Here is an 18,300-nt window from a genome sequence, read left to right on the forward strand (position 1 = left end):
CATAGAGGGAACTTACCTCAACATAATACAGGCCATATATGACAAACCCACAGCCAACATGATTCTCAGTGGTGAAAAACTGAAACAGTTTCCTCTAAGATCAGGAACAAGACAAAGTTGTCCACTCTCACCACTGTTATTCAACATAGTTTTGGAAGTTTTAGCCACAGAAATTAGAGGAGATAAAGAAATAAAAGGAATCCAAATCAGAAAAGAAGTAAAGCTGTCACTGTTTGCAGATGACATGGTACTATACATAGAAAATCCTAAAGATGCTACCAGAAAACTAGTAGAGCTAATCAATGAATTTGGTAAAGTATCAGGATACAAAATTAATGCACAGAAATATATGGCATTCCTATACACTAATGATGAAAAATCTGAAATAGAAATTAAGGAGACACTCTCATTTACCATTGCAACAGAAAGAATAAAATACCTAAGAATAAACCTACCTAAGGAGGCAAGAGACCTGTATGCAGAAAATTATAAGACACTGATGACAGAAATTAAAGATGATACAAACAGATGGAGAGATATACCATGTTCTTGGATTGGAAGAATCAACATAGTGAATATGACTATACTACCCAAGCAATCTACAGATTCAGTGCAATCCCTATCAAACTACCAATGGCATTTTTCATAGAACTAGAACATGAAATTTCACAATTTGTATGGAAACACAATAGACCCCGAATAGCCAAAGCAATCTTGAGAAAGAAGAAAAGAGCTGGAAGAATCATGCTCCTAGACTTCAGACTATACTACAAAACTACAGTAATCAAGACAGTATGGTAATGGCACAGAAACAGAAATATAGATTAATGGAACAGGATAGAAAGCCAAGAGATAAACCCATGTAGGTATGGTCACCTTATCTTTGATAAAGGAGGCAAGAATATACAATGGAGGAAAGATAGCCTCTTCAATAAGTGGTGCTGGGAAAACTGGACAGCTACATGTAAAAGAATGAAATTAGAACACTCCTTAACACCATATACAAAAATAAAGTCAAAATCGATTAAAGACCTAAATATAAGGCTACACACTAAAAAATTCCTAGAGGAAAACATAGGCAGAACACTCTATGATATAAATCACAGCAAGATCCTTTTGACCCACCTCTTACACAAATGGAAATAAAAACAAAAATAAACAAATGGGACCTAATGTAACTTAAAAGCTTTTGCACAGCAAAGGAAACCATATACAAGACGAACAGACAACCTCAGAATGGGAGAAAATATTTGCAAATGAAGCAACTGACAAAGGATTAGCCTCCAAAATTTACAAGCAGCTCATGCAGCTCAATATCAAAAAAACAAACAACCCAATCCAAAAATGGGCAGAACACCTAAATAAACATTTCTCCAAAGAAGATATACAGATTGCCAACAAACACATGAAAGGATGTTGAATATCACTAATCATTAGAGAAATGCAAATCTAAACTGCAACGAGGTATCCCCTCACACCAGCCAGAAAGGCCATCATCAAAAAATAAATGTTAGAGAGCATGTTGAGAAAAGGGAACCCTCTTGCACTGTTGGTGGGAATGTAAATTGATACAGCCACTAATGAGAACAGTATGGAGGTTCCTTAAAAAACTAAAAATAGAACTACCATATGACCCAGCAATCCCACTACTGGGCATATACCCTGAGGAAACCATATTTCAAAAAGAGTCATGTACCACAATGTTCATTGCAGCTCTATTTACAATAGCCAGGACATGGAAGCAACCTAAGTGTCCATTGACAGGTGAATGGATAAATAAGATGTGGCGCATGTATACAATTGACTATTACTCAGCCATAAAAAGAAATGAAATTGAGTTATTTGTAGTGCAGTGGATGAATCTAGAGACTATCATGCAGAGTGAAGTAAGTCAGAAAGAGAAAAACAAATACCATATGCTAACACATATATATGGAATTAAAAAAAATGTTTCTGAAGAACCTAGGGGCAGGACAGGAATAAAGACGCAGATGTAGAGAATGGATTTGTGGACATGGGGAGGGTGAAGAGTAAGCTGGGATGAAGTGAAAGAGTGGCATGGACATATATACCCTGCCAAATGTAAAATAGATAGCTAGTGGGAAGCAGCCACATATCACAGGGAGATCAGCTCGGTGCTTTGTGACTACCTAGAGGGGTGGGATAGGGAGGGTGGGACGGAGTAACAAGAGGGAGGAGATATACTGATATATGTATACATATAGCTGATTCACTTTGTAATAGAGCAGAAACTAACACACCATTGTAAAGCAATTATACCCCAATAAAGATGTTAAAAAAATTATTAAAGTTAAGGTAGTTGAGAGTCCAGTGATAAATAAAACCTCTGAAAATCATTTGAAATGTATATATTATCAAATTGTACTGTAGAAGTAAGAAAATTATTTTACTTCTTTATGTAAATGGAAGTCTGTTCTTCCTTCTATGCTCTCAATGAAATCTACATTTAATTAGAGCTATAAAATGTGCTATAGTATAGGCTGGTGTCCTATCAATCTAGGATTTCTTATAGAACCAAAACCTTTGAGAATATAGCTAAAATTTTTGCATATGGAAAAAGAAATAGTTGTAATGGATAAGAAATTTACAGAGAAATTATAGACATTGTCTAAGAAAAAATTATGCTTGTTACTACACCTAACTATTTATATTTTAAATGTAATTTATTATTTTTAATATTTGTGGCAGAGTCCACTAGCATCTATTCACTTCTTCTTCCTGGCACTCAGTTACACTACATCTCTGGGTCTTGCTTGCCGTTACTGGTGGCTGAGCAAGTCTTTCCCAATGGAAATCAAGTAGAAATGATATGATGAGCCATTTTTAAGCTTGATACATTTCACCTCTTATGTGTACTTTGTACTTTTTCCTCCTAGCTGACGGCAGATGACAGGGATGGCTTTATAGGATGTCAACACCACAAAATGAAAGGATCCCAGGTCCCCAAACACCAAATAGAGGAAAGCCCTTCTCCCGTTAACTTGAAAACCCACTATTGAGTTACGACTTCTCTTGTCTTCATCTTGAAATGTTTGGGTCTTTTTGTTATAGCAACCTATCATATTCTAGCCAGAACAGAGCTACATTGAGGCCTTTATGCCTGTTTAATATCCAACTATATTCCATATTCTCAGACCTGGCTCAAATTCACTATCTTCTGTGCAGCCTTCCTATTACTTTTATCTTGATGTAAATGGTATCTTCCTGACCAGATTTCTTATACTAATCTATTGACTATTAATTAGAGTGAAACATCTGCCTGTAGGCTTCTTGGCCATCAAATCAGAATAAGTTCCATATTCTTACTACCAGTGGGTACAAAACATGCCAGATCATGGATGGAAAGAAAGGTTTCTCTAGTGTTAAATTCTAAAATATGTTTCAAACATGGAACTTCATATAGGGAAGACAGTGATATATAATAGAAAATGCGCTCAACAACATGCCTGCAACAAATGTAATGAATAGATGCAATAGTATTGTAAGTTATAGCATCTTTTGATTGTCATGGTTGGCAGCCCTGCAGGGTGCCAAAGTGAAACATAGTAAACAAGTAATTGATGTTTTCCCGCCTCAATCCAAAGATCAGTCTTATACTTATTTGACAACACACTGTTTAGTAATTCTCCATAAGATATAATATCTGTATGCCAGATTAAAAAAAAAAAAAAAAAATTGAACAGCTATCAATTGTGATTGTCATCAGGTCTGACCTCGATGACAGCAAGTTCTGAGTTGTTGGTTGATGGTGAATCCATTGCATTTGAGATCAGAAAAGCATATGTTTTGACTGCTATCATTTTGTGGACATTAGGAAACCTAATCTAGACTGTTTATTAATAGAAGGCTTTCCAAGACACCTGATGAAACAGTCAGAATATACACAAACATGCACACACACACACAGATTTCTGGGTCTGTTCCAACTTGCTTAAGATCACAGAGTCATTCTGTGCAGTATAACTGTATTACATTCTAAAGCAGATGTTATCATTGCAGTTGAATAACTATCTGCATTGGCATGTCTAGTTTGAGCAATACAGATTCCTGGTGAATCTGAATAAAATAATTATTTGGAAATACATCTATTAAGATGGGTTTACTAAATATGAACCAATTACATTTTGAAAGACAACTGATGTTATTTTATAATAGATTATACTAGTCTTAGGTCTAATAGTATTTAGGTGCCAGGCTCAACTGTTGATTGAGGCCATTGTTAATTTGTGACATATCATTATTTTACTATGGGGACTTGTCCATCATTTATTATAGGGAAATGTCAACAAGGTTATGTAGAAGTGGTATCAGATCATTAAAATGTTAAGAAATTGAACACAGTCTAATTTTGTGACGCATATTCTCCAGCACAATATCTTATATATAAAAGTTGCACCAATAACTTTGTCTCAATTATATGTTGATTTGGTTTCTCTTGTTTTTTAGAATTTAAAGTATTTCACAACTAATTTTTGTAACTCTTAGTTTAAAAATTACAAAAATAAGATTGAGATAATGAATTCCTAAAAAAGCAAAAAATATTTAATTTTAGTTTATCAAATATAGCCTCTAAATAATGTTTCTGTAAATTTGAATTTGGAAGTTGAGATATAATTTCTACAATTCTCACATAAAAGAAGCTCAAAAATATTTTGTAAAACCTAAATCATGTAGACTTTGTCTAAAGGCCTTTCTAAGTTTAGTGGTTTCTATATTATCATTATAACAAAGGAAATTAGCTTAGCATAGCTGTGCTCACTAAGTACCATACAAGTTCCAAAGCCTGCCACTGCACAAGTTAATTGTTTTACTGACAGCTGTACCTACTACTGGTCCTCTGGGTCAGTTGCTAATAATTGTTAAATTGTCCTTTTGTTACTTTAATGGTCACGAGCTACTTTAAGTTTCCATTCTGGTTTCTGTTTGTGCATCTTTAAAATATTTTATGTTCTTAATTAGCATATATTAATTAATAATTCCTGAACTATTTTCCCTGAGTAATTTAACAACAAACCCAATTTTAAAAGCTTCTCATACAAGATAGAGAAACAGGTAGTTGAAAGTTTACTGAAAGCTTGTGTTCCCACAGATCATTCAGGAAAGAAAAAACACTTGCAGTTGAAATTGGAATATATAATTCACGATGGTGTTTTTGTAAATTAAGCATGGGTTTAAGCTATTAAAGCATTAGAGAAAAATTAGAAATTTCCCATAATCTTATCATTTTAACAAATAATTTCATTTTATAAATTTCCTTTGAGTATGTGTCCATAGGTACACAATTAAATGTATTCAGAATGTTTTTCTGTACTATGTTGCAATGGTAACCTGTTACTTAGTAGAAGAGTTTTGCTTAGATTTCTAATGATAAACACTATTTTTATATCTCCATCATGAAATTAAACATCTCATCATATACAAAAAAATATTGAGCAATATTTACCTTTCTAAATTGTATTTAAATTTAATATATGGTTTCTGTTTATGAAATCATTTCTCCAGTGCCTCTTTTAAACACTGTTTTCATATTTTTTGAGCATTCACTAGTTATGAGGAATGGCCTGAGGTCAAATGTACTTTTAAATCTGGACTGCAATGATTTATTCATAGGTAATTCACTCAAAGCTTTTTCAGTGTTTAAAAAAACAAAACAACAACAACAAAACTACATGAAAAAGATTCACTAAGTATGGTAAAGGGTACAAGTAATGTGATTTTTAAATTATGCACAAAAATAGGATTGTTTGAAGTGTTGAAATAATCTTTTTATTGAGAAGCAAATATGAATTGACTTTGAAATCTTTATGTCTATAGGAGGAAGTTCGCATTTCCATTTCTATGATATTTTCTCATTCCAAATAAGATAAAAAATTTAGTGAATTAAATGGTTGACATAGCATGAATAGGAATATGCCTATAGACCTTTACAGTTCCCTTTAGTTTATCTTCATTATCTGAAGATTTTACTTTTTCTATCTAGATATTCTACATATAAATCTCTTGGACAATTTAACATGAATTAGATACACCAGTTCTTTATTATAGGGGAAAAAATCCACCAATACTTTCCAGTGTCCTAATATGAGATGTTGGCCACAGAGATGAACCGACCAATATGTGTATTCATTTGGTGAGATTGGCTTTCTTGATAAATAAGTGTAAATTGAAGCCATTTTTCTAATTATTCATAATAGCAATAATTTACATATATAATGATTTATAACCTATAACATCCATGTATTTTAAAGCTGAATCTTCTCAAAAAATGCTGTCATAAAGGGTAAAGGAAAGAAACACTGACATTTATTTCCAGCCAATTATTTTCAGAATATCTTACATTTAATTCTCACAAGTTTTCAAAATAAGTGTTGTGGTATCCCCATTTTACGAGGGTGAAACAGCAGTTTAGAGAGGTTTTAAACTTGTCCAATAGTACAGCTTTAGTAAATTGCTGAGCCAGAATAGAATTAAGCCTCAAGGACTATATAGTTCCAAATCCTTAAGGATTGATGCCTCATCTTAAAAAGATTATATCAACAAAATTGCCTATAATGTATGGAACATGCTTAATCAATATTCATTTCATGAAATAACCTCTCTTTCCTATATCGCCATCCCTGTAATATCTTCTTAAAGTCGCTCTCATAGAAATAGTGTTCCGAGTTAAAGAAGTGTATTTTATTGATATTTTCAAAGAGTGGCTGCTATTTTATTCATTTTCAGTTTTTTTCCCCAAAGGGAATGTATAGATGAAATCCATATAAATCAAGTTCTATATAATGAGAAAAAGTTTGGACAGACTAAAACACAAGTATGTTGTAACACATGAAGGAATAATTTTTCTTCTCTTCATAATTTTATTTTTAGAATGTTGTTTTGAACCAAATTAGGTGAATAAATTTGAGTTACACAGGTCAGAGGTGTATTGTGTATACTTTGACAATAATCTGTCTGCTTTAGCAATGATTCATTATATTGATATTTATGATCTTCAAATAAATAAACTGATGTTTGCTTAATAATGTGGCTGATAAATGGAATACTGACTGCCATATCAGTAAACAAAGGATGTGACAGTCATCAGCGATTGCAGCCACTGCCAACGGTGAGCTGGTGAGCCCTGAGGAAACTCAGGATATGAAAATACAGTATAGTGGTCCCAGGTAGCTGAGATACATATCATGAGGAATGATTTCAGTGAGTCCAGACTCTTGCATTTTCCCATACATAGGAAAGCGCTAAATTACTTAACTTGAGATATCTAGTTTTCTTTAATTAACAATAATTTTTTGACATCCAGACTACCTGCCCTTTGTTGCAAAACTTTTATAATATATAACCTGGTTTCCCTCCTTGCCTCCTTGAAGCAGTTCTCTCAGGGTTACTTGAGATGCTGCCTCCCAGGGTTGAAGTCCTAAAAATTCCCACCAAATAGAACAAAACTCTCAACTTTTAGGTTGTGAATATTTTTTAAGCTGACAGTAGTATATATTTGTGTATGGTATACAATCAAAATATTGTTTCCGCAAATTACTAAGTGAATTATTTTTTCCTCTATCTCCTTCAAGTATGGTTATGCCATTCATTTGTAACATAGTTAGGTATTTTTGTAGTATTATTATTTTTTGTATTCCATTTTGGGCTCCCCCTACATCCTGGTTTTGTCATATATTTTTGTTTGAGGGTACATCCTATAAGACAGTGCTACACAGAAAAGTATACTTAAAGAAGTATCATCCCTTTTACATTCTTTCATTTCCATTCCTACCCACATTATATTATTTTCTGATTTGTCTTTCTGATATTTCTTTTGAAGAGATTAGTGGATAAATGTGTTTTTTTCATTGCCCTTTTTTCTTACATAAAGGATCGCATACTATAGGTACTCTTTCACATATCCTTTTTTTCATGATTGTACAAATGACTTTTTATTTAAAAATACAAAATAAATGATCTATAAGCATGGACAATGAAAATCACTATATATTGTCAACTGAAACTAGTAATTGAGGATTATAGTGAGTTTCCTAAATATCAGACAGCCTTTTCTTCATTTTCTTCAACTGACTTCTCTGAAATTATTGGTGAGAAACATTGTCTCAAGCATCCTGTCATAGTTCATTAGTAATGGTGAAGCACTGTTCTAGGAATTAGAACTTATCACCCCCTATACCACCCATTCCACTGATTTCCAGGATCATTCTCTTCTTTAGCATCCAATAAAGAAGTTCTTACAACCTTAGTTGGATCAGTAATTCCCTTCTGCACCATATTCACAAAAGCTCCAAGCATAGCATCATAACCAACTTCTGAGGAATTTAGCATAATTTTCTCAATTATCAATAATCTTTCAACATCTACATTCTTAACAATGATCAGTACAAGAATTTTGAGTGTTCTTTTAATAATTTCTGTATCATTTTTAAAAATCTTCATTAGCTGTAATTAGTGAGTCTAAGGCTGAAATGTAGCAAAGCAGAACACAACACCCTCCCAGAACAATGCTTTGTTTAACAGCAACTCATGGAACATCAAGGCCATCTGTAAATATTTTTTCATTCACTGCAGCATAACTTGTTTAAATAACCTTCAGCACAGCTATTCTACTGAAAATTTTGCTAGAGTCCACTCAGTTTTTCCTTTTCACATTCTTTAATTATGATATCTGACTGCTCATTGATTCCTTGAATATGTTTTTCAATTTGAGACTGCTAACTTTTTCCTTTTAAGAGCAGAACTTCATCTTTGGTCATAATGACCTCTCCAACTTTTCCTAAGTCATGAGTCTGAAAATCATCATCATCATGATTTAGGGTCAATCTCTCTTCTCTGAACACTGAACCACCAGTAACAATAGCCATGTTTTTAAACAGGTTTTTTTCTATTGTCACAAACACCTGGAGCTTTGACTGCTACAATCTGAAGACCAACTTTTAGCCTATTCAAAAGGAGTGTATTTAGAGCCTCTCCATCAACATCTTCAGCAATTATTATCAAGGGCTACAATGAACATTGGTAATTTCAAGGGCCAGTATAATAGACTAGACACTTTATTTTCACTCAATAGAATACAGGCATCCTGAAATACACATTTCTGATCTTTTGATGTATACAAAATATGAAGAAATATAAACTTCAACTTAATAATTTCTAGTTCATTATTCGGGGGTTTTCTATCCTTTAACATGTCTACACCATTTATTCCAATCTTTTTCATTGCATTGGAAATTATATTGCTAATTTCTTTGTTTGCAGAAATCTTAGCAATCAGCAATTTCTTAAAGGGTTGGTACAAGTTTAGACTGTGTCCTAAGTTCAGCAATTACAGCACCTATAGTTAACATTACACCTCTTCTGATTTCCACCGGCTAAACACCTTTGCTAATCTCTAAGCCATCTTTGGTAATAGAGTATATCAGTAGGACAGCAGTGGTGGTGGGTCTACGGTCTTTTCATTTGTATCATTGGCAATATTTTTAACAAATATGCTTTTTCTGTCTCTGTGAATGGCTGCTTAAGTTTTTTTCTTATTTTGCCATTGGGTTTTTGATTCCTTTTTCTTCAGTTTTAAGAGTTCTTTATGTATTAGGGATATTGGCTCTTGTGTTACACATTGCAAATGTTTTCTCGCAGTTAATAAATTGTCTGTGATATTGCTTATGTTATTGTCTTAGCTTCTTTTTTTAAACTTTCACTTTCACGTAGTCAAATTTATCAATGTTTTCTTTCATTTCCTCTAGAGTTTGTGAAATAGAAAGTATTTTCTTATTGTGAGGATAAAGAGAAATTCATACCAGTGTTCTACTAGTTCTGTTTTCATTTTTTATATTGCATTCCTGATCAATTTGGAGTTTATTTTGGTATATGGTGTGTGATATTTATCAAATTTTATTTTTTTTCTAAATGGCCCACCCAGTTGTTCTACAACCATTAATTAAAAAGTCCAACTTTACCTCATTGATGCCCCACAGATTACCTTGATCATATAATAAGCTTCCTTATGTATTTGAATCTACTTCTGGGTTTTACATTCTGTTCCTCTGTTCTCTTTATCTATTCATGTGCCAGTACCACACTATTTTAATTGCAGCTACTTTGAAGTATATCTTTATAGCTTTTTATCTGGCAGGGCTAATATCCTTTCATAGATTTTCTTTTTTCAGTGTTTTCCTGCCTCTTCTTGTATGTTTGTTTTTCCATATGAACTTTATTATTAACTTTATTATTATTTTCTATACCATAAAAAGCCTGCTAATATTTTGATTAAGATTCAGCTAATTTTATAAGTTAATTAAGGGAGAACTGACATCTTTATAATGTTGAATAGTCTCATACAGGAAGAGGGGATGTCTCTTACTTGTTCAAGTATACTTTTACTTCTTTCAGGTATGTTTTAAAGTTTTCCTTATAGAGGTAGCCCGTATTTCTTTTTAAGCTTATTCCAAAATATTTAATCTTCTTTGTTGCAGTTGTTAAAGGGGTTTTCTCTACCCATTCATATCTTTCTTAGACTACTTAAGAAACTCCCAGCAATCATCCATATCTTCCTTCAATCCTTTCTCTACACCAGATTCAGGGTGATCTTTAAAAATGTAAATTTGTTCATTTTCTTTCAAAGTCCTTCAGAAGCTTCTACATTAAGATGAAGACCAAGTTCCTAGCTAGGCTTAACAAGTCTTCCATCTTCTGGCCTATACAGCCACTTCTCTGTGGACTTTGACCACACTGGCCATTTTTCTTTCTGTGGGGCCTTTGGCACCTACTCCCTCAGTCTGAAATGTTCCTCTGCACTTAACCACTATTCACTCATCTAGTGGCCTCTTAGTCACTTTTCATTACTCAGATCAGTTACTATCTTGAGGATATCTTTCTTGATCCCTAAATTCAGCAAACATTTTGAAAGCTCTCATAGAACCTATAATTTTTATTAGCATTCCCTGCAATTGTAATTAAATAGTTAATTAGGTTATAAATTGATTAATAAAAACTTACAGGGAAAGAATTATTTCTTTGGTGGCTGCCAAAGAGTGTTGTGTATTATAGACACTCACTGAATGAAGAAAGTAACGTGTCTTTTTAAACAAGTATTACATGTAAGTTGTTATTGAATAAATATTTATTATATTTACAGACCTGGAGATATCTGTAAGATTTTGAAATAAATTAGATAAAGATATATTTATAATTATAAATATCAGTGAAGTTTTTGGTCCTCTTCTTTACTGTTTGAGTATTTGTGCAAAATCAATTAAGTACTAGTAATTTTATTTTATTTCTTACAGAAAAGCATTGTCAGCACTTAAATGTACTATAACTAAAATATTAGATGAAGTATAATAGATTAATCCTATAAATATTCACAAGAAATTGCTCATTCTTTATACATCCCAGTAGGCTTTGGAATCTAATGCAGAAAAGGCAGAAGGTAATGGGTTTGATAATTTGGTAAATTAAAAATAAAGCCGTAGTCTTAATTTTCTTTTATGTTTGTAAGTGCATCAAAAAGTGAATGTATTTTTTCAGAAATGTAAAATATTTAAAAGGAATCTATCATTTTGTCTCCATTATGGAATAACTACTGTCTTTGCTTACCAATATTTATTTTTTGGTACATATAGGTTTAAAATAGTTCTAAGAAGAGTACACTTAAAAATGGTACTCTGGAAGAGTCATGCAGAGTTTGGGTCAAGATGGCAGAATAGAAGGACCTGGGGTTCACTTATCCCCACAAGTATATCAAGAATGCATCTACAAGTGGAACAATTCACACAGAGCACCTGCTGAGCACTAGCAGACACCTAAAAGGACAAGAAAAGATCCTCATGTAATTGGGTAGGACAAAAGAGAGAAAAGAAAGAAAAAGAAAAGAGGAAACAAGATTAGCTCCTCCTCTTGCAGAGGAGCTGAAGGAGATGAGAGGTTAACATAACTGGAGAGGCCCCCTCACTGGCAGCTGGATCAGCTGAGATGGAGGGAAGCTTTGAGGGCTATCGGAGGAAATTGTAGCAGTGGGCCTGTGGCAGGTAGGACAGAGAGAGAATTTGACGGACAGTCTGTGCCACAGTTTTGGGCACCCCAGCCTGAGACAGGGTTCTGCCAGTGCTGGCGGGGGTTGGGTGCTGAAACATGGGATTTGGAGAGCAGACCCAAGTAGAGGACTGCTGTTGGCTGCATGGAGACAGCCTGAGGGGATGGGAACGAGGGGCTCACAGCCAGGAGTGCTCTGGAGGAAGCATGGATGCAATGGAAGGCATCAGTGCTGAGTGGCGCCACGAAGGCAGGGCCACTATTGAGGCCTCTCTCCTCACACACCAGCCCCTGCTCCATGGGCAATGAGAGGGATTCCCACCAAAGCAAGCACTCATGCACCAGTCAGTCACCACCTTTTGCCCCCCCACCTAAGCAAGCAAGAGTGACCCAGTCAGTAGCTGTATGCCCCATCCCACTAAAATGGGCCGTCATGCTCCCAGTCCCTGCCTTCACCTCATCTCTCCTGGGTAGGGAGCAGACGCCTGAGGGTGACCCACATGCAGAGGTGGGACCAAAACCAAAGCTGAGCCCCAGGGGCTATGTGACTAAGGAAGAAGAGCTGAAATCTCTCACTGCACCTGCACATGCTGCAGATTAAACCACTGTGATCAGCTTGGTAAACCCAGCACCTGCAGAACATCTGAATGGACAATGAGTGCTTCCACAACTGAGACTGGTCTAGCTTTAGCAACTGTAGACTTTGTGGGCACGTGTACATGAAAGTAGGGCCAGGTCAGAGTCTGATCTGCCCCTACAGTGCCCACAGTGGGTCCAGAGACCTAATAAGAGGTCTTGGAGGGCCTTCAAGGGAGGCAGGGGTTGGCTGTGGCTCACTGTAGGGGCAAGGACACTGATAGCAGAGGACCCAGGGAAGTTTTTAACTTATTCATTTATTATTTTTATTTCTTACATTTTTTAAATATATATTTTATTTCTTTATTTTTATATTATTTTTTGTTTTTGGGGGGTTTGGTTTGGGGAGGTTTTTTGGTTGTTGTTGTTTTTGTTTTCTTTGCTTTTTTGTTTGGGTTTTTCTATTTTTTGTTTTTGTTAGTTTTGTTTTTAATGTTTGTTTTGGTTTCTGCTGTTTTTGTTTCATTGTTTACTTTGTTTCTGTCTTGTTTTTTGTTTTTATTGTTTGTCTTGGTTTTTGTTTGTTTGAATGTTTTGTTTTGGCTGTGCCACAAAGCTTGTGGCATCTAGGTTCCCCTGCTGGGGGCTGAACCTGAGCTCCCAAGGGGGAGCACTGAGTCCTGGCCACTGGACTGCTAGGGAATTCCCAGCCTCAGGGAATGTTAATTAGCATGAGCTCTCCTGGCGGTCCCCATCTTGGCACTATGACCCAGCTGCAACCAACTGTCTGCAAATTCCAGTGCTAGAACACCTCAGGCAAAACAACCAGAAACACAGGAACACAGCCCAACCCATCAGCAGAGAAGCTGGCTAAAGTCATGCTAAGCTCACAGACACACCAAAACACACCACTTGACATGGCCCTGCTCACCAGAGGGACAAGACTCAGCTCCACCCACCAGAGGGCAGGCCCCAGTCCCTCCCACCAGGAGGCCTACACAATCCCTGGGACCAAGCTCACCCACCAGGGGCAGACACCAGAAGCAAGAGGAACTACAACCCTGCAGCCTGTGGAAAGGACACCACAAACACAGCAGAAAAAGTAAGACAACAAAGAAATATGCTGCAGAAGAAGGAGCAAGGTAAAAACCTGTAAGACCAAGAAAATGAAGAGGAGACAGGCAATCTACCTGAAAAAGAATTCAGAGCAATGATAGTAAAGATGATCCAACATCTCTGAAAAAGAATGGAGGCAGGGATCCAGAAGATACAAGAAATGTTTAACAAGGACCTAGAAGAACTAAAGAACAAACAGTGATAAACAATACAATAACTGAAATCAAAATACACTAGAAGGAATCAATAGCAGAATAACTGAGGCAGAAGAAAGGCTAAGTAAGCTGGAAGATAGAATGGTGGAAATCACTGCCTTGGAACAGAATAAAGAAAAAAGAATGAAAAGAAATGAGGACAATCTCAGAGACCTCTGGGACAAGAAAAACACACCAACATTAGAATTATAGGGGTCCCAGAGGAAGAAGAGAAAGAGAAAGAGACTGAGAGAATATTTGAAGGAATTATATTAGGAAACTTCCCTAACATGGGAAAGGAAATAGTTATCTACATCCAGGAAATGCAGAGAGTCCCATACAGGATAAACCCAACAAGGAACATGCTGAGACACAAATTAATCAAACTAACAAAAATTAAATACAAAGAAAAATATTAAAAGCAGCAAGGGAAAAGCAACAAATAAGATACAAGGGAATCCCCATAAAGTTATCAGCTGTTTTTAAAGAAGAAACTCTACAGGCCAGAAGGAGTGGCAGGATATATTGAAAAGGAAAAACCTACAACCAAGAATAATTTACACAGCAAAGCTCTCATTCAGATTTGATGGAGAAATCACAAGCTTCAGAGACAAGCAAAAGCTAAGAGAACTCAGCACCACCAAACCAGCTTTAAAATAAGTGCTAAAGGAACTTCCTTAGGTGAGAAACACAGGAGAAAAGAACAAAAGAGGGAGAGAAGAAAAAAGTTCTACAGAAACAAACCCAAAACAATTAAGAAAATGTCAAGAGGAACATACATATTGATGACTATCTTAAATGTAAATGGTTTAAATGCTCCAACCAAGACACAGACTGGCTGAAGGGATACAAAAACAAGACCCGTATATATGCTATCTACTAGAGACCCACTTCTGACCTAGGGACACATACAGACTGAAAGTGAGGGGATGGAAATAGATACTCCATGCAATACTCATATCAGACAAAATAGTCTTTAAAATAAAGACTGTTACAAGAGACAAGGAAGGACACTACATAATGATCAAGGGATCAATCCAAGAAGAAAATATAATAATTGTAAATATATATGCACCCCACATAGTGAACACCTCAATACAAAGGCAAATTCTAACAGTCATAAAAGGGGAAATCAACAGTAACAGAAAAATAGTGGGGAACTTTAACACCCCACTTACACCAATGGACAGATCATCCAGACAGAAAATTAATAAGGAAACAGAAGCCTTAAATGACACATTAGACCAGATAGACTTAATTGATATTTATAAGACATTCCATCCGAAAGCAACACAATACACTTTCTTCTGAAGTGCACATGGAATATCCTCCAGGATAATCACATCTTGGATCACAAATCAAGTCTGGGTAAATTTAAGAAAACTGAAATCATATCAAGCATCTTTTCTGACCACAACACTATGAGATTATAAATCAATTACAGGAAAAAAAAAGAGTTAAAAGCACAAACACATGGAGGCTAAAAAATGTTACTAAATAATCAATTGATCACTTAAGAAATCAAAGAGGAAATAAAAAAAAAATACCTAGAGACAAATGGTAACAAAATCCCAGTGATCCAAAACCTATGTGACACAGTAAAAGCAGTTCTAAGAGGGAAGTTTATAAGAATACAATCTTACCTCAAAAAAAAGAAAAATCTCTAGTAAACAACCTATCATTACACCTAAAAGCAACTAGAGAAAGAAGAACAAACAAAACACAAAGTTAGTAGAAGGAAAGAAATCATAAAGATCAGAGCAGAAATAAATGAAACAGAGAAGAAAAAAACAATAGCAAAGATCAATGAAACTAAAAGCTGGTTCTTTTAGAAGATAAACCAAACTAATAAAACTTTACTAAGACTCATCAAGGAATAAAAGAGAAAGGACTCAAATCAAAGATTAGAAGTGAAAAAGCAGGAGTTATAACTGACACCACAGATATACAAGGATTATAAGACATTACTACAAGCAAACATATGCCAAAATAATGGACAACCTAGAAGAAATGGACAAATTCTGAGAAAGGTAAAACCTTCCAAGACTGAACCAGGAAGAAATAGAATATATGAACGCAATCACTGTAAATACAATAATTTCACAATTATTGAAATTGAAACTGTGATTAAAAATCTTTCAACAAACAAAAGTCCAGGACCAGATGGCTTCACAGGCAAATTCTATCAAACATTTAAAGAAGAGTTAACACCTATCCTCCTGAAAGTCTTCCAAAAGAATTGCAGTGGAAGGAACACTCCCAAGATCATTCTACAAGGCCACCATCACCCTGATCCCAAAACCAGACACAGATATCACAATAAAGAAAATCACAGGCCAATATCACCAATGAACATAGATGCAAAAATCCTCAACAAAATACTAGCAAACTGATTCCAACAACACATTAAAAGGATGATACAACATGATCAAGTGGGATTTATCCCAGGGATAACAGAATTCTTCAATATTGGCAAATCAATCAGTGTGATACACTACATCGAAAAATTGAAGAATGAAAATCGTATGATTATCTTAATAGATGCAGAAAAAGCTTTTGATAAATTCAAACAACATTTATGGTAAAAACTCTCCATAGAGAAGGCATAGAGGGAATCTTCCTTAACATAATAAAGGCCATATATGGCAATCCCACAGCAAACATCATTCTCAATGGTGAAAAACTGCAAGCATTTCCTCTACAGCAGGAACAAGACAAGGATGTCCACTCTCACCACTGTTATTCAGCATAGTATTGGAAGTCCTAGCCATGGCAATCAGAGAAGAAAAATACATAAAATGAATCCAAATTGAAAAAGAAGGTGTAAAGCTGTCACTGTTTGCAGATGACATATACATAGGAAACCCTAAAGATGCCACTACTAGAGCTAATCAATGAATTTGGAAAAGTTGCAGTACACAAAATTAATACACAGAAATCTTTTGTATTCCTATACACTAACAATGAAAGATCAGAAAGAGGAATCAAGGAAACAATCCCATTTACTGTTCTAACAAAAAGAATAAAATACCTAGGCATAAACCTACCTATGGAGGCAAAAGACCTGTATTCAGAAAACTATAAGATACTGATGAAAGAAATAAAAGATGACACAAACAGATAGAGAAATATACCATGTTCTTGGATTGGAAGAATCAATATTGTAAATGATTATACTACCTAAAGCGGTCTACAGATTCAATGCAATCCCTATCAAATTACCTATGGCATTTTTCACAGAATTAGAACAAAAAAAATTTACAATTTGTGTGGAAACACAAAAGTCCATGAATAACCAAAACAATATTGATAAAGAAAAACTCAGCTGGAGGAATCAGGCTCCCTGACTTCAGACTATACTACAAAGCTACAGAAATCAAGACAATATGGTACTGGCACAAAAACAGAAATATAGATCAATGGAAAATGAAAGTCCAGAGATAAACCCACGCACATATGGTCACCTAATCTATGACAAAGGAGGCAAGAACATACAATGAAGAAAAGACAGTCTCTCCGATAAGTGGTGCTGGGAAAACTGGACAGTTACATATAAAAGAGTGAAATTAGAATACTCCCTAACATCATAAAGAAAAATAAACTCAAAATGGATTAAAGACCTAAATGTAAGACTGGATACTATAAAAATTTAAGAGGAAAACATTCACAGAACACTCTCTGACATAAATCACAACAAGATCTTTTTTTGATCCACCTCCTAGAGTAATGAAAATAAAAACAAAAATAAACAAATGGGGCCTTATTAAACTTAAAAGCTTTTGCACAGCAAAGGAAACCATAAACAAAATGAAAAGACAACCCTCAGAATGGGAGAAAAATATTTGCAAACAAAGTGACCAACAAGGGATTGATCTCCAAAATATACAATTAGCTTATGCATCTCAATATCAAAAAAACAAACAAGCAAGTCAAAAAATAGGCAGATAATCTAAATAGACTTTTCTCCAAAGAAGACATACAGATGGTTAAGAGTACATGAAAAGATTCTCAACGTCACTAATTATTAGAGAAATGCAAATCAAAACCACAATTAGGTATCACCTCACCCCCTTCAGAATGGCCATCATCAAAAAATCTACTAACAATCAGTGGTGGAGAGGGTGTGCAGAAAAGGGAACCCTCCTACACTGTTGCTGGGAATGTAAACTGGTACAGCTACTGTGGAGAACATTATGGAGTTCCTTAAAGATCTAAAAATAGAGATACCATATGATCCAGCAATCCCACTCCTGGGCATATATCCAAATAAAACTATAATTCAAAAAGATACATGCACCCCAATGTTCACTGAAGAACTATTTACAATAGCCAGGACATGGACACAAACTAAATGTCCATCAACAGA

The 18,300-nt window shown here is 35.0% G+C and overlaps 1 protein-coding gene and 1 pseudogene across 5 annotated transcripts in view; both read right to left on the reverse strand.

The window, feature by feature from the left end:
- Positions 1 to 18,300, reverse strand: part of GRIA4 (glutamate ionotropic receptor AMPA type subunit 4) — a 520,825-nt gene that overhangs the window by 401,759 nt on the left and 100,766 nt on the right. The window lies entirely within an intron of this gene.
- On the reverse strand, positions 8,182 to 9,496 carry LOC116757638 (annotated as a pseudogene).

Source organism: Phocoena sinus, chromosome 8 (assembly GCF_008692025.1).
Source record: "Phocoena sinus isolate mPhoSin1 chromosome 8, mPhoSin1.pri, whole genome shotgun sequence".
Classification (NCBI taxonomy): domain Eukaryota; kingdom Metazoa; phylum Chordata; class Mammalia; order Artiodactyla; family Phocoenidae; genus Phocoena; species Phocoena sinus.